Raw genomic sequence first — 25,224 nt, 5'->3', positions numbered from 1 at the left:
GGGAGGGTTTTCCCAGCCTTCACAGGGAGGGAGCTGAAACATCAGAGCCCATTGCCAGGGGGCAGGCAGGAGAAGGACCCCAGCTCTCCCAGTGAGTGTGGGGCAGAAATCCCAATGCTGATCCCAGCTCAGGTCCTTGAGACAGGGTTGGCACAGCAGCCCCAGCCCCTGCAGGCCTTGCTGGGGTTGCAGAGATGGTCTCTGAGCTGCTTTGAGTCCCAGGGGTGGTGGCAGCCACTGCTGGTGCCTCTGTCTGCTCAGGGGGGACTGAGCGTGGGGCTGAGGTGAACAACTAGCTCCTTTTTTTCTGGGAATAAAACCCAGCTGCTTTCTGTGATGGGAACTGAATGACCAAGTCAAATAATGTAATTTGGAAGCTGCTCTCTTCTTGGCTTTTTTATTTCTTTTTGTTTTCCTTTTTTTCTTTTTTTTCTTTTTTTTTTTTTTTTTTTCCCCATAGGACTATTTCTCCAGTGAAAACAGCAACTAGAGATGGGGTAAGCAATCAAATGCTTGCAGGGCAAGTGCCTGCCAGGTGTCACAGCTCTCTGCCACCTCAGGAGGTGGCTGCTGGCCCCTGGCCACCCTGTCCTCTGGGTCAGGCCCTCCTGCTTTGCTGTGGGTTACGGAAACTGTCCTCCTTGGAGACCATATCTGTGGGCACTGGCATTTTCCACACTGCCTGCCAAGGGGGCTGTGCAGCGTGGATTAGTGACTGAATGTGAGCACAGCCTGCACTCCTGGGGGATTTGGCTTTTGTCAGGCACTGGCTGCTGGAACAAGGGCAGCCACATTATTCTGTGCAGGTGCCCAGCTGCAGAGTGATCTTTGCTGTGCCACAGATGAGCTGAGAGATGTCACCATGGTGTGCTTGGGCACTGGTGAGGAGCAGCAGGGAGTGGGAATTGCCCTCAAATTGTGAATTTGCCCTCATGGGTGCCCTCTATAAGATTCATGGTCAGAGGGATGCACCCATTCCAATCACACCTGCAGTGTGCTGCAGTATTAGAGGGGCTCAGAGACATAAAACAATGAATTGCATGGAGTCCAAAACCAGCCAACTAAAAAGCAACACCCTGAACAATTTGAGGCCATTTTAATCAAGATTTACCTGTTATACAGCTATAGGTTAGCAGCCTTGTGCACCTTGCACTGCCTTGCCATGCTGTGTCTAGTCATGAAGTCTGCAGGTTCCCTGCTCCCTAGGACTGTGGGCATTAGGGCACGTTCCTGCAATTGCTGCCAGTCCCAGAAAGAGCAAACCCAGCCCCATGTGCCCCAGGGGAAGCCCACAGTGTGGGGGCAAAGGGAAAAGGGGGCTTCAGTTGTTTTTATGAAAGTGCCTGGCAATGACAGAGACTCAGCCCTGCACCCACGTGAGGTCCCTTTGGAGAGGGACCCCTTCTCTGGGTGAAGGTGGGGACCCTCTGCTGTGTCACAGCAGCACCACCCATGGCAGAAAATACCTTTAGTCCTTCACAGGACGTATTTCCCTAAACTTCTTGCCGACCTTGAATTTTTCAGCCGGAGTTTTGGTGTTTCACATTCCCCAAGCCAGTGAAAGCTGAGACTCGGTGTGGAGTGGAGGGGGAGCTGCAGGGGCGTTACTAATGGGATGGGGAAGTGCCATATGGTCCTGAAAAATCACTGTCAGGGAGACAACGCTGAGAAGCCCCCCTCAGAGGGGCAGCGAGGGAGAGGCAATTAATCATCCTCACCTCCTAATAGGCATGGGAGCTCCAATACCAAGCAGTGCTCTCGCTGGAGGAGCCAAACTTCAAAGCCTGTGGTGCCCTGCAGATGTGCAGGGCACTGCTGAGCTGTGTCCCACTGGGGTACAGTGTGTGCATCTGAAGATCAGTGACAAATGGGGTGGGGGTGGCTATAAATGCTGCCTTTGCACAGGGATGTTGTGTTTTACAGGGCTTCACCAGAGGAGTGCTGCTCACAGCATCCCCTGCTTGTCCCAACACTGTGTTGGGGAGAAACTGTGCTCCCAGGGGTGTCCAGCTGGAGAAATTCCACGTCTCTTGAAATGTGAGGGGTCTGTAAAGCAAGAAAGATTCAGCTCCCAAGAGCCCTTGGTTGTGCTGGCCTCCGAGTTCCCAGTCCTCATCAGATCAGTTGTTTGAACACGGTGCTTAATAAACACAGCCCTGAAGCCCCCAGCTGAGTTTCCCCCACTGGAAAATCAGCAGCTCCTTTTTCTTTTATCTTTAAGCTCTGGCTGGATGAAGTTGAAAGTGGCATGAGGGAAAAAAAAGTCCTGTTTATTCAGGCTTTTCTTACTTTAACAGACTTCCCTTTGTCCCAACCACCTCTATTTCACACATTCCCTCCTGCAGTACCGTCCTCTGGCCACAGACAGGCTTGTTCAGCCCTTTCCACTGTTTTAATCGCACACTTGGTGTCAGGCTGGAAAAGCCTTGAGCTAATCGTGTTTCAGCTCGTCCCTACTTCCATTGTTCGTGGATAAAATAATACTTCCCAACCTCACAGCACTTCATAAATATCACTGCCTGTGTGGAGAGCAGGAGGTGCTTTCCAGAGCCCCGTTTGCCAGGCCATGGAGATTCTGAGTATTTATTGGGAAGCTGGGTTGGATCTGTCCCTGCCCGAGTGCTGGCAGTGGCTCTGTGCTGTGGAGCAGGAGTCAGGGCAAGCCTGAGCCTTCCAGAGGAGTTTATGCATCCAAGTCCCTTTTCTCTGGAGCAGAGGGGTTTGTCCTTCACTCCGAGGAGGCAGGCAGTGAGGTGCATGGTGGTGCTGGTGCTCTGAGTGGATGAGCAATTCCTCTGTGGATACAACTGAGTGAGCAATAACAGTTCTGGAAAGAGGATGCTGGAGGAAGAAACCTTTCATGTGCCTCGGGGATTTTTCCCTGCTCTCTGCTATGTCTCCAAGAAGGACCTTGGGGGCAGCTTGGAGTTTGTCCTCCTGGGTGTGCCAGGCCTGGATCTCCCTGATGGGCTCAGCACAGCAGGCACAGACCAGCACTGGCACAGCTACTGCAGGAGCCACAGGGCTCCATGTGGGGTATCCAGAATAAAGGAGCTCAAACCAAGCTGTCCTTGGCTTGTGTTTAGCTCTGGTTAAGCAAACAGGCTTTGCAAATCCTGTGGTCTGAACAAGCTTCCACTTGTATTTTCACATGCGGCTCCGTCCTGAGCTGTAACATAAAGCAGATCCCACAGAGGCCTGTGTGCGGGGAGACCTCTGCCCAGGCAGGGAGCAGCCACCCGTGTCCTCCTCCTGGCAGTGCTGCCTGGGCACAAAGTGCCTGTGCAGCCTGCAGGGGAGAGACCTGGGGTGAACGTGTGTGGCATGTTGCTTAACCATAAAAACCAATACCCAGCCTGGGGGATGGCTTTTGCTGGGATTTTTTTTTTTTCAGATGTCTGAGCCTGAAAATTTGTGTGTCTGCACACATGTTCTTCTCCCTCTATCCACTGTCAGCCCAAGAAGACAATTTCCTTTTCTCACAAACTCTGCCTTGTGCCCAGGAAGGCATTGCTCCTCCAAGCAGCACTGCAAAATGGGTGGCTTTGGTTTCCTGCATCCACCCTGGTGTACCTGTGGGGGGAAGAATATCCATCAGTTGTGTCATCAGTCACAGGGAGGGCCCAAGAGCAGCCAAGCTGGAAGCAGCTGATGCTCTGAATGGGTTTTGGACACCTCCCCCTCACTGTGGGAAGGGACACGCAGGATTCAGCTGAGCACACAGGGTTCCAGTTGGGATTGAGCTGCAGCAGTTATATATCAAGTTATTCCTGGCAATTCACCATCTCCTAAAAATATTGTTTCATTAAAGCTTCCTGCTGAAGCAGCTCTTGTGTCCCAGTAAAGGGAGGTAGGCTACCGAACCAGCTGTGGGGTTTTTGCGAGCTTGCTTACTGGAGTTTTGAACTCTCTTGCTCAGTTTGCCAACTGCTGTTCTTTCTGATGCTACCCAGTTGTTTTGCATGGCCTTGAAGTGGTTTCCCAGCTATTTGAACTCCCTAAATGACAATGCTTCATTATTGTCTAATGGAGAAGTGGATTCTTCTGTTTATATGTAAAGGTTCCCCTCCTTCCCCCCTACCTCCCTCAACATATGCAAAGGCACTGCAGAAACTGGAAGCAGATAAAAAGAAGAAAACAGGCTTTTAAAGCAAGTTCTGAAGTGTAAAGATGTGAAGGCCACTAGAAATCATTGCCTTGTGCTTTCTCCCAGACTGTGATTCATTTGGTCCAATCCATCATTGATTCAACATGCTCATGGGCCAGAGCCTTCAAAGGCAACTGTGCATCTGCTTTAGCCATTCATCAAGGAGGAGCACAAAGGAGAAGGGCAAAGGAAAATGTATTGCCAGCTCCCTTTGGTGCTGTTTAATGGGTGTGAAAGAAGGACAGTGGAGAAGCTGGGTTAATGAAAGCCAGGACGAACGAGGAAGTGCCCCCAGGACGTATTTTTCAGCCTAGGTATGGACCTTGCTGAATTTGATTCTGCAGAGGAACTTCAAACACTGATCAAGAGAGCCAAAATGAGGTCGACATACAGAAGAATAATCCAGTGCAGGTGGATGCTCTTCCCCAGATGTGGCCACCAGTCTCACATGGCCACCAAGTGGAGAGGGGCTGTGGACAATGCAGCTCCCTTCTCTTTCATTTCTCTGAGAAACAACAAAGTATTTTTGATCCCTAAAGATCTGAGGCTCCTCATTCTGCTGCAGTTCTGCCTGCAAGTGGCTTATCTTGCATGTTTGCTGCGAGGTGGGTCTCTGCAGCACAGCCCTGGTCACTGGCCAAGCCCAGGTGTTGAGCTGTGTGCACACAGTCCTGGTGCAGGATCTGAGGGCACCTGAGGGACATCTGAGCTCACTGAGCCCCTGCTAACACAGGCATCTGCTCTGTGCTCTGTTCTGAGGGGTCAGGTACCTCTGAGCCACCTCCCAAGCAGCAGCACCTCCTCTGCACAACCCAACGTGGTGGCAAACCCAAATTATGATGGGCTCTGGGGCAAGGTATCTTGTCTTAACATGAGCTGGACAACATTTCCTTGAGGTTGCTGGGCTTGTTGCTCATGTTATCTGTGACCCTGCTGAGTTGTGTAGTGATTAAATCAGGGTTTGTTTACCTCATGTGTTTCGGTTTCTATTTATTTTCTTGCCTTCTCACATTGTTTCTCCTGGCCCTCCTTCACCCCCTCCATTGTCCTCCCACATTCTCTGTCATCCTTCTCGTGCACCCTTCCCCATGTGGAGTAGAAGAGAAAGAAAGAGATGGCTGGTTTTTAGGAACAGGTTTGACATTTGTTTGTTTACCTTAAAAAATAGAACATGTTGGACGTAAAATACTCTTGTAATTCTCAGTCTGTAGGAAAAAACAAACAAACAAACAAACAAACAAACAAAAAACCCAACAAAAAACAAAAAAACACCCAACAAACAAACAAACAAACAAAAACACAAAAAAAACCCCAAAGAAAAACAAACAAACAAAAAACCAAACCAAAAAAACCCCAAAAAAAACCCCCCAAAAAACCCCAAAAACAAAACAAAACAAAAAACAAAACAAAAAAACCCCAAACAAACAAACAAAAAAAAACCAACAAAGGAAAGATAAGACTATAACCTGTGAGAGTGTCATGCCATCTGCCTGAACAGCCTGGTGGCTCTCCATCCACACGTGTTCAAACAATGCCAGAGGGACAACAGAGAAGAGCCTTGGTCTCCCCTTTCCTCCAGTCCAAGCAGAGTCACCACTGTGCAGGTGGGAGGTGCTGAGAGGCCCTTGGTGTCTCTGATGCTGAATCCAGAGTGCCTCCAGCTGCACAAGGAGGGTGAATTCACAGAAGACCTGAGCAGTCCTTGTGTAACATCTTCCTCAAAGTGTGTTAGGTGCTTGAGATGGGACTCTGCTCTCCTTGGCAAGGACAGGAGTTCATATTAACAGGGTATTGGATTTTTTTTTTCTAAGCATCCTTGAAGCTCACCCCAAATTTCTGGGCCAGCCAACCCTTTGTTAACAGAGGGGGATTATTTGTCCTTTTTTAGTGTGAGTTTGTCTTGGTAGAGAAAGGTTGTTATGAGTTGCACAGAGGAAAAAGGACATTCTGTACAATACCCCTGGGAAGGCTCTTGGGCAACTTATTGGCTGGTATGGAGCAGCAAGAGATAGAACATGCCTGATGTTACTTATCTCATTTTGGGGGAGATGAAGGCCTCCTGATATTCTCACCTGATATTATTTATCACTGATACTAAGTTCTTTTCAATCAAAGATACTTTGCCTGAAGTTTTGTGAAGACTCTTCCAAGTAGTTGAGCAACAATTTGTTCTCGGAATAAACCAATTTGCAGCTGGGGCCTGAAATGCTTTGAAGAAGATGAGTTTATACTTGCAGGCATTCTGCTTTGTGCTTATCTTGATTTGGCCTTGCAGATCTTAGTCCAGATTTATAGCTGAGCGCAGTTTTCAGTATGGGGAGGAAAAGCACTGTGCTTCCCAACAACACTTGAATGGGTGAGCTCTTGTGCAAAATCCTCCTCTGTGAATTAAAGAGAGCTTCTGGACCTGGGTAATGCATGGTCCAGTCTGTGCTCCTTTCTCTCCATACTGATGGATATAGATGGAAGCTGCTATGAATTATTAATCTTTGGGCTTCTGTTCTGGAAAATGAGAAAGTTGGAGGTTGCAACCTCCCTTGGAAAAGTTTGCAAACTCTGGACAAAAAACCTGTTGGAATTCTGGTCAGTTTTTTTTTTTTTTTAACTTTAGTGCATCTATCAGAGAAACTCTGCTATATCTATATTTTTGTGGTCCATTTTCCAGTACAACTGCATAGATTTTCTTTTTTATAGTCTGTATGCAGCAGGTTGGGATTTGCTTTTCCTGGCTCTCTCCCCTTCAACCTCCCTCATTAATGCCCTTGCTTTAGCTTTTTTTCTCTTGAATTCCCTTGAGCTCAGTCCATTTTTGAGCTTTAAAATGAAGAACCAGGACATCTCAGCTAATTTGCTTGCAGCTCAAATCAAACACAGCCACTCTTCTCCACAAGTTCATCATTGTTACAGAAACATTGTAAATCATTCTTGTGAGTTTTCAGTTTGCTAATGAAGAAAGCAAGACAATGCCTGCTGCTAAATGAGTGTACTCATGTTAAAAGGCTCTTGATGGGAATCCGGGGCAGTGAAGTCACATAGCCCCAGTCTGGGTGTGGTCAAAATTGTGAGCAGACATCGGGTTTAGATAAAACAAGAGTTCTAGCACCAGAGAGCTTCTATTGAAAGTTAGTAGCAGGGATGTTGACCTTATGTTTGGCAAAAGTAGACTACCCAAAACATGTACTCAAGGCAGATGGGGAATGCGATTTAATTAAAAAAGAAAATATTATGATATTCTGAGAACAAAGTGGTAAAATCTTCTGGCTGCGCAGGAATTTCTTTTGAGAAATGGAAGGCACTGCAAGGCGAGGCAGGGAGAGGCTGGGATGTGAAGTGGGGAGGAGGAAGGATGATCCCAGGGTATCTGGCTGGCAGCAGGGTTATCAGTGACTCCTTGGAGCAGGGATGGCTGGAGAGCTTCCAGGGACATTTTTCCACAGGAGGGTGCCAGCTTGCTGGAGCCCAGGCATTGCACAGAAGAGGGTTTGATTGCAGGGTGATAGTGGCAGGGCTGCCTGCCCTGCTGGCACTCCCCAGCCCATCTGTGCTGCCCACCTGTGCCTGGCCCGGGGCTCTCCCCGAGCCCTTGGGTGCTGTGCCAGGAGCTTTGCACCCACTAAACCTCAAGGCACCAGGTGATGCAGAGGGGAGGAGGGAGCTGAGCTCAGTGAGCACCAAAGGCCTTCACCCATCTGTGTTCCCATGCATCTGGATTTCCCTCCATCCTTCAGGGACTTTTAAGGAAGGCTCAGAGCCTGGGATTGCTGGCTCCCAGATCCTCTGCTCTTCCTGAGGAGCGAAGCCCTTTGAAGCTGCAGCCAGGCAGGTTTTTGGGACCAGGGAAGCCCCATGGGAGGACAGCTGTGCAGTTCTCTCCCGGTGGGAACGAGGTGACCCTGGATTCCTGCGGGGTGGGACAGGGCAACAGAAACCTCCCCTTGCTCCCCTGAGGTCTTGCAACCACGCTCTGCTCATGCTGTCCATTCCTCCTGCTGGCCTTCACCCCGTCCAGGGACAAGGCTGCAGCTGCTCCCCAGCCCCACACGAGCAGGGGGTGCAGAAAAAGGGTCTGAGTGGGGCAGCTGCAGCCCACACCAGGCAAATAAACAAACTGGGGCTCTCCTGAGGGAGGGAGTGCAGCCCGGGGTCTCGGTCTGCTGTGGATCCTTGCTACCCATGATTGATGCCTCTCCAGGGACTGGAGAAGATTGCTGAGTGGGCAGGGGCTCAGGAAATCAGGCAGTTTAAGGGGCTTTTGTGTGGATTGAAGAGCCCCTGGACGGACACCTGCTTCTGAAAATATCTGCCAAGGGCACCAGTTGGGTGCAGGACGTGGGAAAGTATCTGTGAGGTGGAGTCCTTCTGAAGCTGCTGTGTCAGAGCGGGGTCCCTGAGCCAAAGGGAGCTGGCAAGGGCACAGTTCTGGATGCAGGTACAAGGGTGACCTCCTTGCCTGGCAGACAGGGTCTCTGGTGGGTGATGGAGAGATGCCTCAGCTCAAGGAGGACATCCCTTTCCATGGGGCTGCTCAGGTACAGCCATCAGCCCTGCTCAGAGCATCAGCCTCCAAGCAGCACGGTGGCCTCTGCCACAGGCTCAGCCCTTCAGGGAAAGATCCCCCAACCTCTGGAGACCTCTGCCTCTTGAATGACCTCTGAGACCTGCAGACAGGGCAGTGCAGCCTACACCCCTGCTCCTCCAGTCAACCATCCAGTCCCAAGCCTGTGCAAACCCTGCAAACTGCCTGTGCTGACTCTGGGGGCCTGTGGGGACCAGGGAACACAGATCTGGCTGCAGCTGCCAGGCCTTCATTTGTAAATAAGCACCTAGCTGCTATGGTAATGCTTATTTAATTTATGCTAAGCATTTCTACAGCTGTTCTGGGGGAATCATGCTGCTTTGTGCTCAAGGTTAATTCTTGGCTGCTCACAGCTGCAGAAGCCTATCGGCCAGGCTCTGTCCTAAGGACAGGTTCTGCTGCCTGGTGTGGCACAGCCCTGTGGGCTGTCCCTGCTTTGGGCTTCACAGAAAATGCCAATTGCTCCCCAAGACCATTGCAACAGCTTACACCAGCCAGTGACCACTACTGATCTGTGCTAGCAATGTAGGTTGTAAATTGTAGGTTACCTACAGCATTTTGAAACCAAATGGATGCTGGTACATTTCTCAGATATAGCTGTCTTACTTTTCCTGCCCTCTGCCCAGTCACACTGTGCCAGGATGCACTCTGGGTTTTCCTGCCTCAGTTATACAGGATTGAATCTCCCCTTGCTTTTTTGAATGACCAGGGAGAGTCAAGGTACAGACATGGAGCTTGTGGCACAGGCACCTATGTGACCCCATGGGTTACAAGCTGTTGGTGGGGGCAGGAGGGTGTCAGGGAACTGCTGGGAGTGGCCCCTGCTCTGGAGCAACCATCAGAGCACAGCTGCTTCAAAGCTGGCCACAGGAGCCCTGTGCAGTCCACTGCTGCCAATTCCTCTTCCTTAGAGGTGTGGGGACACAGCAACCACCCCCAGAGAGCCCACAGAACCCCCTGGACCCCACCAGAGTCACGGTGGTTCCTCTGCTGCTGAAAACTCTCCCAGCCATGGGATCTAGAGACTCCAAGGCTGAGAGGCTGCCAAACCCTCCTGCTGCAGCAGGTGGGCCCTGCTGGCGAGGAGGAGCTGCAACGAGTGCTCACAGCTCCCAGTGCTGCTCCTCTGGTGCTGCGAGCAGCTGGGAAGATGCTGCTGTTGGCCAAGTGTGATAAAAGTCTCCCTCCAGCCTCCCCTGGGCTGGGGTGGGTTAGAAAGCCTGGCTTAGTTTGCACTAGGGATGAAGGCACTCTGCAAAAAGCAGATTTTAGGGCATGATGGGCTGAAGTCAACTCTCTGTTGATGATTTTGGGGCAGGCTTTGGGGTGCTCTGCAGCTGGCAACCTTGCCATGGCTCAAGATTGCCACGGGCCCAGTGGCATCTCAGAGGGCACAAAACTTCATGCTGGTGAGGTGGCCCTGGGCATGGGTGTGCCATGGGCCCCAGACAGTGGCGGGTCCAACCATGCTGTGGTTTCCATCACCTGAGTGACCCTGTGCCCAGGCATGCCATGGACCTGAGATGATGGTGGCTCCAGGTCCCAAGGCATGTCATGGACCTGAGATGATGGTGGTTCCAGGTTCCAAGGTGCCATGGACCTGAGATGATGGTGGTTCCAGGTTCCAAGGTGCCATGGACCTGAGATGATGGTGGTTCCACGTTCCAAGGTGCCCATGGACCTGAGATGATGGTGGTTCCACGTTCCAAGGTGTCCATGGACCTGAGATGATGGTGGTTCCAGTTTCCAAGGTGCCATGGACCTGAGATGATTGTGGTTCCAGATTCCAAGGTACTATGGACCTGAGATGATTGTGGTTCCATGTTCCAAGGTATCCATGGACCTGAGATGATGATGGTTCCAGGTTCCAAGGTGTCCCCATGGACCTGAGATGATGATGGTTCCAGGTTCCAAGGTGCCATGGACCTGAGATGATGGTGGTTCCACGTTCCAAGGTGCCCATGGACCTGAGATGATGGTGGTTCCAGTTTCCAAGGTGCCATGGACCTGAGATGATGATGGTTCCAGGTTCCAAGGTTACCATGGACCTGAGATGATGATGGTTCCAGATTCCAAGGTGCACTGGACCTGGAATGACAGTGGTTCCAAGCTGGCCACAGCCCCAACCCTTCTAAAGACCTAACACCAGCTCAGGTGGTGAGCAAAGCTTTGCAGAGGTGCTGGGTCCATGCCTGCACACACCATCACCTCAACCCACAGCTGGTTTGGACCCAGGGTCCTCTCAGGGGGCACAAAGCCTGCAGAGCAAACCCTGCATCCCCTGAGATGATGCTGGGTCCATGGCATGCTGAAATAAGCCCACTTTGACAGGAGCCCTGTGTGAGTTGTCTCGCAATCTGTTTATGGCCGGGGTTTGTGTCAGAATTTAAACACTGCAGCGAGGAGTAAACGCAGCCAGCCCCACGCGGGCTTTGTTATGACATTTTGTTGCAGGCAGGAGGCAAGCTCCGGCTCCAATAACAAACACCCAGTGTTATGACACTTCTACCTTTCCAACTATTTATGCAAGCACAAATATTTTATTTTAAGGTTTGAGACACACTGTTAACATAAAGCAGTCTCATTCCTTTCGGTGCGGCCTGGTTCTCACTCGGGGAGCTGTTGTTTAATGAAAAGGTTAATTGTGTTTTATAGGGCTGTGTCACCTGCCTACCAGTTCCTGGCCTGGAAGGAGGTGAGGTGTGGCTGCTGGTGCTTGTGCCAAGTTATGGCTGTGAATACGGGCAGTTTCTGGGAAGAAAACAAAATGCATGGCAAGAAGGGGCTCAGAAACCAAGGGATTTTGTGGTGCAAATCTGTTTAGGTGCTACAAAATTAATTTCATGTGAAATGATGTCCAATGAGGCTACCCCATGACAACACCCAGCGCAGTGGAGGATGAGAAGGGAGTTTCAAAGAACAAGGACTGTTCTCTGCTCAGCTGCAAACACACTCAGCCTTTCCCTTCCAGAGCTGTGCCATGTTAAACCCTACCACTATTTTCCTCTCCTGAGGTTGAATTAATTAACTTGAAATTTCTTAACAGCCCCTAATGAGTGCAGAAGGAACTGAAAGTTTAATCTTGACTTGTCAGCAAATTCCTCCTTCAGCAGCTGAAGGAGCAGCAGCCATACACTTGCATAATGCCCTGGTGTGGCCACCGGACTGTTTTGATTAAATGGATTCTGGGGGTTTAGGAAAACTACAAATTTTATAGCTCTGGTGCTCTCTGCAAAAGTGATGTAAAACATCGTAAAGCTGCCAAACCACCACTGTGGTGCAGGGATCCATGCTGGCCTCCTCTGCAGCAGAGACTGTCAGCCTCAGAGAAAGCTGCTAAGAAAACAGTTCAGGGGGAATGGGTGGAATGGTGTGGGGGAAGATTTGTGCTCTGCAAACTTTTGTTCTCTCTTTCTGAACAACTGATGTCTTTTGATCTGTGCCACTTAGAAGCCACATCTGAATTTGGCTTGGTGTTTGAATTGGACTGGAGAAGCACGTGCTTCTCTGCAGCAGCATCACCCACAGCATCAGTGATGGTATCATACCTGAACTTGTCTTCTTCCATTTGAAGAGGTTTAACACCTGTCTGTGTCACAATGCTGACCCTTTCTGCCTTCAGAGTGCATTGAAGATGGATCCAGGGGAAATTGGCTACCTAAACAGTGTGGTTCCAGAGTACCACTGAAAGAAAATGCTATTGGCCCAAAACCTCGTGCAGGGAGTCACCCCCTGCCCCACATCCACCCCATGCTGCCACCTGAGAACTGCCCCAAGCAGTTGTACCCAGCTCCAGCTGCCCCTGAAGGGTGAACTTTCCCCTGGGTGTCTCCATCAAGGTGGCAGAAGCACGCTGTGGTCCCCAGGTCAGTCTGTGTCCCCTCAAACCTCTCCAGGTGTCAGAGCTTGCTTTGTTCACTCGTGAGTGGGGTGGTGACCTGCAGAAGAAACAGGCTGGGATATATGGTCTGTCTGTAGGGCTTTGCCAGCTCCCTCTGCTGCAGAGCCTCACAGGGGCTGGGCTGGATGGGAGCACTGGGAATGGTGCACCCTCCACTCTGAGGGTCCATCTCTGAGCTTTTGGGGAATGCTCCCTCTTCTAGAAACTTTTTGATGTATTTTCCTATGGGTTGGAGAGATAAACTGTAGCTCAGTGTTTAATTTCTCAGGGCAAAACTGAATTCCTGAAATCAAATCAATTGCATTAAAATTCTAGCTACAATTGTAGCCCCTCTGTCTTGAGAACAGCGCCAGAGGGGTGTGCTGAGTATGACTGATAATTCTAATGGCCAAGACCTGAGTATTTCAACATTCCAGGCCCTGAAGAAGAGTCAAATTCAGAGCAGAAGGGGAGAAGATTGAGCCCTGTTCACTGCCAAGAGGCCGCAGGGAGGACAGGCAGACACAGAAACGATGCTCTGGTCAGCACTGCCACCAAACTGTTCACTTGACTCTTCCCTTTTTTTGCTCTTCTTTTATTTTATTCCTTCTTGTTATCAAAGCAAAATGTTGGGACAATGTAGTCAGTGATTGTAGGTCACTGGCACTGAGCAGGGGGACGTTCTCTGTGGTCCCAGGGGTGCTCCTGGACCCAGCATCATCCCAGGCCTGTGGCACACTTGGGGCCAGCCCTGAGACAATGCTGCTCCAAGCCACACTGTAGGTCCAGCATCACCTCAGATGGCAACAGGGCTCATGTGAGGAAAAACTGCTCTGGGAATGAAACTGGTGGAAAAAATTTGGAATCAAAATACTGTTAAACACCTCTAATGCATGAATGTAAATTCGTTAAACCTGAAGGTTTAATTGATATTTTTTCTTCAAATAATGGACTAATGGCAAGTAATTTAAGCCATTTTACAGGAAAGGCAATTGAATAATTGCTAATGGCTTTCAGCTGAATGTATTTAAAGTCAGGTCACAAAACTGAGCTGATTGAAAGACCAAGGGGCATGCCTTTCTCTTGAAAAAGAATTAGATAACAATGACAATTAGAAGGTGGGATTCAAAGGAAAGTTGGAATTTGAGTATGAACCTTGGCAGACCAAGAGGGAAAGAACTGACCTGATGAAGCAAAATTGTTGCCAACTATCCTGTGGAGTGATTGAGGAGAGAAAAACAACAACAACAACAACAAAAAATCTGAGACTTTGCCATTAAATTTTTGAATTATCTTAAGTGCATTGAGGGGTGAAATAAGAAGTTTTTTCAGCCTAGTCTCACAATGTGGAGATGCGAGATATCCTGGGCTGTGGCTGCACCTTTCATCCATTCCCAGGCTGGAAAATGATCTGGATGTGGGTTGATGGGCCTTGGGCTGGAAGGTCCCATGGGCACATCGTGGCATGCAGACACTGCAGACTGGCAGGGAAGCACTGCCACAGGCTGTGTGTCCAGGGGTGGGCACAGGCTGAAGACTTAAAATAACCCCCAAGCTCAGGAGAAATACCCCTGAATATTTGCACGGGTGTTCTCAGAGCAAATAAACCTCACACCTTTTACAAAGAACAATTTATTGATACTGCAGACAAGCTGGAACTGCAGCCTCAAGTTGCTGTTGGGACAAGTCAGCGTTGTGTTTGTTCTCCTGCTGCTGGCTCAGGAATTTTTTGGCTTTGGGAGCTGGCAGGTGCCTGTCCTCACGTTGCTGCACGTTTGTCACCTGGCCCTGAGCACTGCCACGGCTGCTGCCTGCCCTTGCCTCTGCTGTGGGGGCTCATCCTGCTGCTGGGGAAGGCATCCAAACCTTGCAGCAGGCAGATCCATGCACAGCATCTCCAACACTGCTCCACAGAGTAATTCCAAGATGTAATATGTGCCTAGCCTAGGGTCTGAGGGGTAATTCAGGATATTCATACCCATCTCAGCTCCTGAAGCTAATGGGGACTTGGGTTTCAGTGACATCTTACAGTAGTGGCCTCCATGTCCCAGTCATGAGACTGAACAAAGCTGTGCCTTCTGCTGTTCTCTGGACTGCTCTTGCTCTGGTAGTTCTGGAGCCATGGGAGGAGGAAGACAGCAATTCCTCATCAGCTTTCTTCAAATAATAGAAAGTAGATTTCTTTGTCTCCTCCTCTTTTGATTCCTTTTAAGGTAACTGTTCTGGCTCCTCAGAGGGGAGCTTTCTTCTTACCTCAATGTTTGTTCAGCTTCTCTGAATTCTTCTTTGCCCTCTGTCCTCCAGGGATGGAGTGTCCTGTGGCAGAGTGGCACATCCCTGCTTGTCTCTGAATTGCTCTCCTGGATGGAGTTTCACTGGAGGCTTCTCCCCACCCAGCTGAGCCTTCCCTGCCCCTTTTGTAGGTTCCTCTGTGCCCTGTGCCCCAGCCCTGCCTCTCCCAGCAGTGAGCTTCCACTGCTGTTGCTCTGTGTGCCTAAGGACACACTCCTGCCTCTGGACCCCGGCTGTTTGGAAGGTTTTAAACATCCTGGCCTGCCTTCTGCTGTAATCTTGCTCTTTCCTTCTGCTAGCCACCACATGTGGCATGTGGATTTGTGATCTATTGGCACAGACCTGCACTGAACTTCGTCAGCATCACCCAGGATGTGCTGTGGGCAGATTCTCTGTGACTTGCAGGCCTAGGACTCCTTTCTGGCAGTACAGTACTGCTCATGAAGTGTCCTTGCAGCCCTTCAGAGCAGCTCTCATGGGCTTTCCTTCTGCTTTATGGCTCCTGGCAGAAGATCCTTCCTCACTGGATCCCATCTGTTCAGCTCAGGCAACCTTTGTTCAGGTCTTTTTCCCTGCAGATTGCCCTCTGGATGCTCCTGCCCTCCATCAGAATTTGGCAGCCTTCATCCTGATGTCTTTGGGGTGGCTCCTCATCTGAAGTCATGGCTACTCTTAATTTTCTTACCCTTGTCCTTTTACTTGCTCCTTGGGGCTCTCAAGGCATGAGATAAGGAGAATCCAAAGAGCAAACAAAGCTACCAGTGGACTTCTATCATGCTTTTGCCTTGGAAGAGGCTCTGGGTCTTGCTCTTTGCTGTTTTCTTTGCTGTCCCCCAGCTTTCCACCACAGTCTAACATGGGAGCAGTTGAGCAGTGCAAATAGCAAACAGGTCCACATGCTTAAGCACTTCCAGATGCCTGAGCAGGTAATGCTTTGAAATGTGTCTTAAATGAGTGCTGAGTTTTGAGCTGCAGGATAAATGCTGGCTGGCATGACACAAATAATACCAATCTTGAAAATTATCTCAAATTATCCCCACTGGTCGTAATGGTGGTAACAGCTCAGGGACTGCCCCTCAGAGGGTGATTTCCTGCCAGGGTCCTGTAGAGCCCTGCAGTGACTGTCACCAACTTGTGCCTTGAATTAATATGTCTCTGCTAGTTGTCTCTGTTTCCTTGGGAGGTCTAAACTCAAAACTCCTTTTTAATTTATTATCTGTTCATATATCCATGCTCAGCCATGCCCAATCTCTGTCCTCCTGCACTGGTGCTAAGGAGCTGAGAGCTGCATGTTCAGCATTGCTGGTGCAGAGCTTTTTCCTTTGGTTGACTTTCCTCAGGCAGGGATTGTGCAGCTGGTCCCTGCAGCACAGAGGAGTTCTTTTCCCACCCCTCCCTCTCATTAAAATCCTCTTTTTTGAGGAGGATGGTGCTTGTCTTGCTGCAAGAACAGCATTACAAAGCAGAAATAAATTGAGATGCTTCTGTATCCCCCTTAAAACTGTAGGCTCCAAAGAGCTGAGATGGCTCCAGTACATTGAGGGACATAATCAGGACAGGTTGTGTTTTGTGTCCTTTTAGGAAGAAAATTCTTTGCAACCTCTCACACTTGAATATAGCCTGTAAATCAGAGCAGATCAAACACCATATCAAACTGATACTGATGTGAGAATATTCTTTTTGCCTACGAAATGGTGGAGAGGGTGTGGAGGTGAAAACCTGGATTCCACTTCTGGATCCTTCAGGAGGACTTCTTGACCTTTAGAAATCTTGGCATCAAATCCTGACTCAAACACAATGAGCTCATGAGAGACAATTTCTATAGAAATTCTCATTATCTACATGCTCAAAAAATCCTCTCTGTGTTTATTTTTCCTTTTTTTTTTTTTTTTTTTTTAATGCTGAGAATGAGTATTTCATCTTCCACAGGAGAGAAATTTATAGGCAAAAAACCTGAGATTTGTGTGTGGGATCAACCAGTGAGCTGGACCATACATTCTAGTATTGCAGAGTAAATCAAATTGCATTTCTAGTAACTGTTTACAAATGCTTGCTTCTTGGAAACTGTCTTCTGTACACGAACAAGGAATTAACCTTGCAGTTTAAAATTATTATGAGGGATGTCTTTGCTTTGTGCTGAGTGATAACAAACATCCAACAGAATTTTAGAGCCTTTCCTTCCTCTGGCTGTTATCATTTAAGGTTTAATACTAAAATAAAACATTCAATGAATTATTCTCTCCTAACTGCCTTCTGTCTGCTCCCACTTTCTCCTGCAATAGCTGCAGGAGACCTTCCCTAATCTTTCCAATTAACTCGGTATTTCCTGCAAGGCTGACACTGAAGAGGGTAAGAAAGGAGTGCAAAGCGAGGAAAGACATCTGTCAACTATTGGAAATACTTTCCCTGTTAGAAATTGAAGGGAGCCCACACTGAAGCCAGATGATCTGAGGGGAACAATTGCAGAGCTGGCTTGACAAGAATGTGGGTGATTTGTTATAGCTGTCCTCGCAGTAGGCACCTGGTTGTCATGTTCATATAAGAATACCTTGGAGATATGGTAAACACATATCCTGTTCCAATCAGGAGTGCTGAAGGGCCAGAGCAGGCAAGGTTTGACTTGCATTTTCTGAAAGACATAAATTATCATTTGTTCCTGAATCTCCATCTTTTCAAATTCCTTCTCATTCCTCTCTGCTGTCCTGCTACTATTTCAGAGCTAGCAATGAGAGTTTGTGTGTTGTCTAGGCAGCTGAAAATGTGTGTTTTACCAACTGTGGAGGCTCCTGACTTACCCTTTCTGAGGGTAAGGCTGTGTGCAGAAGGGTTTTGGTGGTCTGGTTTTGACTATGGGTTTATATAACAGGTCAGCAGAGACCTGTTTTGGTAATGCTGCAGTAAAAATATGAAACACTTTCTGGAGAGGACAGACCCAGTTTTTCAGCTGATCTGACACATAAACTCTTGGATTGTTGTTTGCTTGGTTTACTGTTTGATTTACTCTGAAGTCTGAAAATGGCTCCAGTGCAGTTTGAAAAGGAGCTGGAACAACAGTTCATGTTTGTGAGCCAGGATACATTTTAATAGGGGAAAGGCACTGCAGAGTTCCAGGGCTCTCCTACTTCTCTGCTCCTCGCCCAACCCAAAGTAAATTAATTCTAGATGCAGAGAGTAGAACCAGCTTCATCCTTGTAAAATAAAAAGCAATTCCACTGTGATAGTTTCTGCATCACTTGGTGTCCTCCTCCCTTTCCCGGTCTGATCAAAGCCCAGCTTGTCAGCAGCCCCTCCCCATGCCCATCTCAAAAAGAAGCCTATGAAACAGTTGAGTCATGGCCCCACCAGTTTGTCATTTCACTCTTTTTGTTCTCCTGCATTTCATCTCCCTTGTTGTGCCAGGCTCCAGGAGAACAGAGGAAATTCTGTGAACAGCTGGGTTGGTTTTAAGGGCAGAGAGTATCGCAAGATCAACAACTGGAAGTTTACATTTCATGAATCATGGGATTTACCAGTCACACTGGCAATGAGCCCAATAACTCTTATTCCAAAATGGCCTGCCAGTGGAGACACAAAGGGTTGGAGACTGTTAGTAGCTCCTTTGTTATCTTTGTGCTTAGTCATGACGTTTGAATTGGAGGATGTTCATCTCCAACACATATTCTCACCAGTCCTTCCTGAGTTTTGGCAGTGGATGTTGCTGTGGGGTGAGGAAAGGAGAGCTGTGGAGGTCACTGCTGCATGTTTAGGTCCACCAGACCAGCCTGTGCTCTGAATTTCATGCAAAAAGAACAGCCTTGCCTGAGGGTGCAAACTGATCCAGGATTATCCCTGAAAGCACCACACCTCTGGCTCAAACACAGAGGGACCTATTTTAAATCAAAACCTTCTACGAAAACTGCTCAACATGTTCTCCTTCAAAGGGTCAAACCTCTGTCATCTTCTGGGCGTTTTCCCTTGAGTTGTCTCTCTCTCTGCCATTCAAGAGTGATGGGCTCAGCAAGGGAAGAAACTGGTGCAAGGCTGATGTCAGTGCACTGTAGGTGATACTGAGCAGGAAAACTGCTCCAGCCCATGCCTGGACAGGGCTCCTTGTCCATCATGAGTGACAGACCTGTCCAACTGCACCATTTGTCTCAGAAATATTTCACCTCTTCCTTTGAGCACTGCTTTCCTTCAGCCTGCTGGCCACAACTGGTTATGCTGACCTGGACTGTTTGGTGGGACATCCTGGCCACCACCACTTCCAGCCCCTGCCCCCATCCTCAGGATTTAAACTCCTCCCTGCCTCGCTCGCCTCCCCAAGCCCAGCCTCACGACACATGTGCTATTTGCAGAAGATGTTTGTCAAGACCAGGTGGTTGAAAGTAAAAATGCCAGCAGATCTGCCTTTTTGTAACCGTGCAAGCAGCTTGTTAAAATTAGTCACAGGCTGGGCTGCAGCACATCTGTGGTGTCAGCCTTGCAGAGAGCCATCGATCCCTCCCCACGGGAGCTGCGCCCCAGCGCCATCTCACCAGCAGGATGACTGCTGCAGCCCTTCCCTAAGCCTTTCCCCCTTCCCCCAGTTCACAAACTTTGCCCAAATTTAGCCACGAGCCTCCTTTGAAATGCATAAACACTCGTGTGTGCTGAGTTTCAGATACCGGCAGAGCATCCCAAAACAAAACCTGGGAAATCTCGGCGCTGGCATTTGCTTTAGAAGAATTTGTACTTGGCTGCTCTGAGAGCTTTTTTGTTTTCCAGTTAATTGAGCAAGGACTGTGATTTCCAAGGTTCTTTGGGGAGTGAGGTGCCTAGCTGTCATTGGAGGAGTTATTAAATGTGTGCCCACCTTCCATTTTCTGCATATAAAACTGAAAATCAGAATTCCTCCCTGCTGTTGTACAGCTGTCTATGGGCAATACCTATTACCAAATCAGCTGGTAATTAATGCTGTCCCCAGTGTTGAGCAGGAACCACCTGTCCTCACTTTTCATGCAGCACCCAGCACCAAGAACCTTTGGGAACTTCACCCCACCTCAGCATGTGGGTGTGAGCTGGCAGGGCTGTGCCTCAAGCCCTCCTCTTCCCCACTGGGGCTGCCTTTGATGCACGTCCAAAAATACGGCTTGGATTGGCTTCTTCAGACCCATCATGCTTAGCTGCTCTGTCAACAGGCCCCTCTCTACAGACACATAAGCAGTTTGCATGGCTGTCCTGGAGCCAAGGGACTTGTGTTTCTTCCCATCCTAATTCTGAAGATTTCTCCTGAAATGCTGTAAACAATTGTGTGATCGTTCTGTACCGCTCCCACCTGCAGGCACCTGGCCCCAGCCTGCTCAGCTTGGGCATTGCTGCTCCTTCTCCTGATGCACAGAAACGTGAGGGGTTTGTTCTCCCACCCCTCAAACAGGGATTCTCAAGAGTTTGGCCAAGATTTCTCACACCACCACCAGCAACAGACCTAACAATCCGCACTGGCTGGGGAAAGGAGAGCGCACTGCTCTGGCTTTGCCTGTTCCTGAGCACACTGGGTGCTGACTCCCAGGCGTTTTGCACACAATTCCCTGGCTGTGTGAGGGCCCTGTGCTGTGCTGGGGTCTGTGAACACATGAACACAGCCCCTTTGTGCTGGGGGCATTGTGCTTTTCCCGCGCACACGCCGTCCGGCCAGCCCGCCGAGCGGGGTCTCGCGCATTCCACGCTCTCCTATGGAATTTGGACCCGAATGTGAAAATCCTCTGCCACACAATAAAAGTGGCATTTCCATGCCCTTTAGCACATCAGTCTTTTCTTGTGAATAGAGCCCCGGGTTCTTTGGCTTTTGCCGTATGGAACAATTGATCCCTTCAATTCACTTGCCAACAGTAATCGGTTTCTTCTAGCCATAAATTTTAGCCACTCTTTTTTTTTCTTCCCCCCATTTTGGGGGCCATAGGGGTGAATAAAATAATAAAAAAGAGACAGCCATAAAGTAGGCAGCTGTTACTAGTCAGATCTTAGTCTGGGAAAGAAGCAAATCAAATATCAACCTGGATTTACCTGTTGCTCTTTGCTCACAGCTACCAGGACAGGTTGCTCTAAAATGAGTTCCGCTGCCAAGGTTCCTGCTTCCTCTGTAATGACTGGCCATGTGCAGTTTTCTTGTATTTACACTAGAGGAATCACCAACTTGAAGCACCCTGAGGATTTTAGGGTTGTTGATGAAATTCAGGTAATAGAATCTGAGTGGGCAAAGCAGTAGGAGGACAATTTTTTTAGGATGGAAATTTTGTACTCATCACTTTTCTACCTGCTGTCATTATTTGTTTGCCTGCCCTCTGCCTTGCACTGACAGGCTGTGTTTGCACATTTTAGCCAGGCTTTCCTTTTGTGCTCACTGCAGTATCTGCTCCAGGGCTCCTTGTTCTGGCTGATCACAGTGAGCTGCTGGGTGGCACTGGAGGGGTTCTCCAGAGAACCACGGCACCCCAACGCCAATCCCTGCAAAATCCCCTCTCCTCCCCCATCCTAGGGACTACATATGTGTTTTGCTTTCCTTCTGTCTGCAGCTGAGGCAAAAAGGGATGGGAAAAGCCAAGGAAAACAGTTTCCCTCTCCCCTCCAAAATGAGTGCTACAGAGTTTACTTTATAGGCTAAACCTAGAGTGTGTCTTGAGAATGGGTTTATTGAAATACATCTGTCCTGGAGGCAGATTTCCTATCCATATGGCCCAGTACAGTAACAGTTTCACACTTCTCTGGTGGTTTACAGTAAACTGGGAACACCTGCCTCTGCTGGGCTTGGGAAGAGCTGAGCAGCTTAGAAGTTGTTGATAAAATTATTCTGTGAGAGGATTGGATCTTACTGAGGTCCCTTCCTCTGCCTGCTCCATGCTCCATGCTCCTGGTATCAGAGAAGAAGGGTGGGGGCCTCTATTGTGAGCATCTTATCAGAGGAAACATCAGATTTAGAGTCCAATCCCTTGGAATTACAAAAGAAAACATTCTGCTGCTCTGGAAGGGAGCAACATCCTACTTGAGACCAACCTGTGCCTCTACAGCTGCTGCTGCCACTCCAGTGACAACCAGGAGACATTACCTGGATGTGTGATGGAGCCTGGGCGTGCTGGGCAACCTGCAGAGAACCAAAAACCCTCCTGCAGAAAGGGCTGTTCTTTCCCCTGCAGCTGAGGATGTGCAGACATTTGCTTTTTCCCCAGCAGGACTCTGATTCCTACCAAGTCCTTCCAAAGCTGATGTCATCTGGGCAGAGACCAGCCAGATTTTCTGACCTCTTTGACGTGCTCCCAAAATCCACATCCCCCAGGGACTCTGTGAGATGACGTGTGCCAAGGCCAAAGGCCATGGGGCTGCTGGCCCTCAAGCAGGCACTCAGCTCACAGCCTGCCCCAGGAGAGCCAGCCCCAAAATCCAGTTTCCCACCCCAGCCTGGCTAAATCACTCCCACTGAAACCACTTTATTTCCTTAATAACCCTCTATAACTACGTTTTGATTCTGGAGAGGGTTTAGGTTCCTTTCCACCATCCCCTCTGAGGACTGGAAAGAAATAGATGTATTTTAAAACCCCTAGCTTTGGCAGATCCAGCTCTTTCCAGTGCTGTCCCTGTTTGTACTCTAGGTGCCAACATCCAACAGCAGTCAAACCACGTCACCTTGTTTCCATCAGTTCAGCATGAGACATTTTTTTAAAAATCTGGGATAAACCAGGACCACCAAGGAGGTCTGCAGTCATATGTCATTAGACATTTTCTCTTGAGGAGTATCCATTTCAGTGCCTTGTGTAACCATGGATCCTTTCTTACACCTTAGATACCGTGCTGGTGTTTGCAGTAAAGCTGGGTGACCTCAAAGTCCCCCCTGTGTGTCACCAGCCACACTTTTAAGGGGAGGGTGGATGGTACTGGAACACAAAAGTGAGGCAGCTGGACCTGCCAGCATGGGGACAAGTCTGGAAAGCATTGCCTGAGGCTGGGCACACCTCAGAGGCATTGCATGCCAAAAACCTTCAGTGTTTGTGTGGACATTTCATGCACTGAAGCAGAATTTGAGACGCTGTTTCAGAATCCTGTTCTGGATCTTGACAGGCTGGAGCCACCTGGGGTGAGCGATGGTTTTCCACCTTCAGGTGCACAAAGTTTGGAGCATGGTCTTGAATCAAGATGAGCTTTTTTTGTCCCTGCCAGGCATCTGCCTGTGTGTGAGGGTCTGGTTTGAGAAGAGACCTGCTCAGATGGATCACCAAAATGCTGCTGACACCTGGAGAAGATTAACAAATACAAGGAAAGGCCAGAAATAATATATACAGTCCCTACTCACATTCTTGTCATGAGCAGTTAAAAGAAATAAATATACATAACAGCCAGTCCACCACAACTGAACACAGTTGTATTATCTGCTCCACTTTCTGATTTATTTGTTAAAGTAGAGCAGTGCACTTAATGCTCTGCACAGCTCAGAGCTGCTCTTTCACAGGCAGCAGAAATGCTTACGCATTCCAGTAGTTAAATGATGCAATATCCAGGTGGATATTTAATGGCCCGTGACAAATCTGGAATGACACAGCAGACACCATAAATATCTTCACTCGAACAGATAGAACAAAACCTTTTTTATGAAGGCTGTTCCAAATATTTTCCACGTGCTGGCCATATTTTTAGAATACCCTTTGAGAACAGTCTGAGGAATCATCCCTGTCTTCCTTGCAGCCTGGTTCACTCTGAACTTTTCAGGATGTGGAGCCTGTGGTACTGCAAGAAATGGATCCTTTTCCTATACAGCAGATACTTCTTGGAATTTCTTTATACTCACAGAAAAACCTGCAGAAGTTCATTCATGTGAATGTGCCCACTTTGTTCAGGGGAAACTCCTCTGGTTTATATGCCTTTATGGCTTTTTTTCCATAATCCTGGAGGTTTTTTAAGCACATGCTTCTGCCTGTGGGTAAGTGCTATCCCTTGGTTGGGACAAGGTTTTGCAGGATGTCAAGGCTGGCAGCCACTTGTGGCACTGCTGTGGGTGCTCCTGTGTCACCAGTGTCCCTCAGCAGGAAGATGTTGTCCTGCAGGTGCAAGAAAGACATGGACAGTGCCCAAACCAATGTACCTGTGCACCTTCTCTGAGTCTTCTTTCCATCAGGTTACGTACACGATGCTGCAAAGGAGCTGGCAAATCCTTGAAGAGAAGGACACAGTTTAAAATTAGGTTTTGGCTATGTGGAGCTCTTATGAACTGAGGCTGAACTTGCTGAGTCTTTAATTTTTCTACCAAAGCTTTTTCAAAACCCTCACACTTCCTTCTCTATCCTCCAGATCTGAGTGTATTTCCGAATTTTGAAAACAGAAAAGTTTTTTAAAAATAAGCTGGAGTAACTCAAAAGTGATGCAGACTATTTTATTTTGATTGAAGAAAAAACATGTTATGTGTTGAAGACTTTATCTCAAGTTTTTCAAAGGGTAGGGAGGAAATGACTATGCTTTCCTAAAACCTTCCTTTTGGTTTAAGATTAATAGGTATATTTAACTTACTTTGTTTGATCACTCATTGGCTAAAAAAAGGTTTGATTTTCTTGACTATCTTACTGAAACAGTGCCATGGCATCCTGTGTTTGATGCTTAAATTATGAAGATGGTATCTCCAGGTGTGTGCAGCCCCCCAGTGCTGGCACAAACAGAAAACAATTGGATTGTTGTCAAGTAGATATGAAAATTTGTATCTGAAAAAAGCAAAAAAGTGTGTGAAGGGCAGAGCAGGGTAAGGGCTCATAGTGACCAAATCCTGCTGGCCACAATTGCCAGGGCAGAGCTGTGTTGGTCCCAGGGTAAAGGGATAGAGGTTGGTGATCCCTGGAATACACCTTGAACAAAGGAAGGTTTTAGGAAGGTTTTGGCATTGCTTAACACAGGATTTGATCCCTTGTGGAGTGCATGGCAGAGCCCACAGCTTTCTGATCCCAAACAGGCTGTAAAGATCCAGAAGAATGTATCTACTGCTGCTGTCCTTGTTTATGGGCCTTTTTTGTGTACTTCTTTCCAAAACATTTAGAAAGCAGTAGGATTTCATGACTGATACGTGTGTGCCTCAGAGGCAGCTGCTGAATCCAGTGGAAACACCACTGTCCCTTAGAGACAATTAGGTTTGCACAAACAGGTATTAATTAGTCTGTTAAGTTCAGCAGCCCGTGCACCTTGGAGCCATTTTTCAAGCCAGGCAAGTCTGAAATGCAGCACACTCGGCTCAGTGGACTATGCACAATTCCATGCCTGCACACACCTCCCCTCTCTAGAAACTCTCTATTTATCCTTTTAAATACTTCCTTTATTCATAAACAGTGAAGAACTTGTCAATTT

Source organism: Prinia subflava, chromosome 14 (assembly GCF_021018805.1).
Source record: "Prinia subflava isolate CZ2003 ecotype Zambia chromosome 14, Cam_Psub_1.2, whole genome shotgun sequence".
Taxonomy (NCBI): Eukaryota; Metazoa; Chordata; class Aves; order Passeriformes; family Cisticolidae; genus Prinia; species Prinia subflava.
Note: the sequence above shows the minus strand (reverse complement) of the source record.